The sequence below is a fragment of the Oreochromis aureus genome, linkage group 22 (assembly GCF_013358895.1).
Source record: "Oreochromis aureus strain Israel breed Guangdong linkage group 22, ZZ_aureus, whole genome shotgun sequence".
NCBI lineage: Eukaryota > Metazoa > Chordata > Actinopteri > Cichliformes > Cichlidae > Oreochromis > Oreochromis aureus.
The window spans coordinates 20,657,430-20,659,669 of NC_052962.1; the positions used below are offsets into that span (position 1 = coordinate 20,657,430).

Sequence of the window (2,240 nt, forward strand, 5' to 3'; positions counted from 1 at the left end):
CTATCTGGATGATCTGGTGGTTTACACTGAAACGTTGCAAGATCATTTGCAAACCCTACGCCAAGTATTTCACCGTTTGGCCTAAGCAGCTCTGACACGCAACCTGGCAAAGTGTGAATTTGCCAAGGCCACTGTAACATACTTGAGCAGGGAAGTTGGACGTGGTCAGGTGCGGCCCCTTAGCGCCAAAGTGGTGGCGATTAATGAATATCCCGCACCTAAAACAAGATGTGAACTGCGTAGATTCCTGGGAATGGTAGGTTGTTACAGGAACTTCTGCAAAAACTTCTCCTCCATAACTGATCTACTTAGTCCAAAGGTTGATTTTATGTCTCTGCCACACTCCTGGCTGTAATCTAAAGCATAGCATTTACGTAACTTCATGGCAGTTCAGGTATTACCATAAACAAGGTATAGCGTCACATCAATAGTGTCAATATCAGTGACATCGCTTCATGTCCCTTACAAGATCAATTTTTTTTCCTGATGTGTCGTGATTTTTAGTAGTCCCAAAAATCTGTAATTAGTAATACCTTAAAATAAAACCCAGTACACATATTCTCTGTGTTTTAATTTGATGCAGGATGAAAGCAAACATGTCACACTGATGTGTTACAGCATTTTTCCTTTTTTTTAAATGAGTGAAGTTATCAAACCAGAAGCCAAGAGGCTTGATGTTGTGTCCAGTCCTACTGTATCCCTACTCTCCGTTTAATGAGCAGGCTGTGAGGTATTAACAACTGAATGTTGCTCTGTTGGAAATTTAAATCTTGAAACACTGAAAAAGACTATGTTGAAATTCAATGTGGCTCTTCAGGTGTTCTCTGGAAATACAATCAGGCTTCCACAGTGAATCTATAATGACACTTGGTGGCGCTACAGCTTGTTAGTTATGCGGCCGGCTAGTCAGGAGTCGGAGAGAGGACCGAGAACAGCGATCGCCTCGATTTCCACCAGCCCACCCTGAGGAGAAAAGGAGGAGACGCAGGTTGAGGAAATGACTGCAGAGGCGAAATATTAAATTATAATATTGTCCAAAAATGAACACACACAGTCATTCAAAACCCCTGCAAAAAGCTTTTATACACATCTCTGCTGTCCCATGAAAAACCAAGTGATCCCCATGATTCTGCAGCTTGTAGATCCACCTTTAGCAGCAATAACTTGAATTTGGCCAAAAGCAGCATTTACACTACATTTACTCATTTGTCCAAATAGCAGCAGAGTCTCCGCTGTGTGACAGTGTAAGCAAATTAAGTCACCAAAACATGATTAATATGTTTGATTTGTGGTTTAAAATAAAATACAAATCCCTCCTTTTTCAACCTTTCCATTTCCGATCAGCATAAAAATGAAATTCACGACATCATCCACATGTGCACAGTAGCAGGGACTTTAAAGTGGGTGTGTCATAATGTAATACAGTGCTAAAGCTTTGGTTAACACTCACTCTGGGGAGAGCAGCGACTTGGTAGGCAGCTCTGGCAGGAAACTTACTGCTGAAAACTGGAGAGGGAAAACATTTTCGTTAGATTTGCATGCATTTGCAGAAGCACGGTGAAGTTATTCACTTCCATCAGTGAATCCATCTATGAATCTCAATTTGAATGGTTCATTTCAGCTTCTAATAATATGAAAGGCTTTATTTATGAGTGGTTAGATCATTTACCCATGTATTACAGATAAGCAATAAAACAACAAGCACAGGTGCTTTTTAGCAGCTGGGTAGAAAGTTCCTTTGGCTAGTGTATAGCAGCAGCTGACACACACACACACACAACCTGGAAAGGCACATTTTTGCCTTAACTTAAGATTTAAACCAGTGTTTATAAACCAGTAAAGGCTGAGTTTAAAGGATCAAAACAGAGTTTAGTGAAACATCTCCTTTCCTTCCTCTCACCAGGGTCAGGGAAAGTAACCTGCCTGTGATTTAGGTGGCAGTGCGAGAGAGAAAGGTGGGAGTCCACTGCAGCAATGCCTGCTGGGAAAGTTGGGTTAAAGTTGTGTGCCTGCACAGCGGTGTCTATTTACAGCTCACTGGGTGCCGGAGCTTCCATTACACCTGATTGTTATGATCCGCGAGGAGGATGTGAGTGAGGAGGCTGCTGTCGAGCAGCAGAGGAAGAGCTGAGTGAGCGCGTAGGTCAGGTGACTCCTAAACACCTGTCATTTTTCTCAAAGATGTCAGTTTAAAGGGGGGAGGGATCACCTCAGGTGGCTGGCAGGTATGGAGGCCAGTG

At 42.6% G+C, this 2,240-nt stretch overlaps 1 long non-coding RNA gene across 1 annotated transcript; it reads right to left on the reverse strand.

The window, feature by feature from the left end:
* Positions 1-553: 553 nt before the first annotated feature.
* On the reverse strand, positions 554-1,587 carry LOC120435758. The gene is made up of 2 exons (XR_005609892.1): positions 1,451-1,587; positions 554-963 (listed from the first exon to the last, which is right to left on the reverse strand). It is a non-coding gene; the product is annotated as an uncharacterized LOC120435758 (long non-coding RNA).
* Positions 1,588-2,240: the final 653 nt, after the last annotated feature.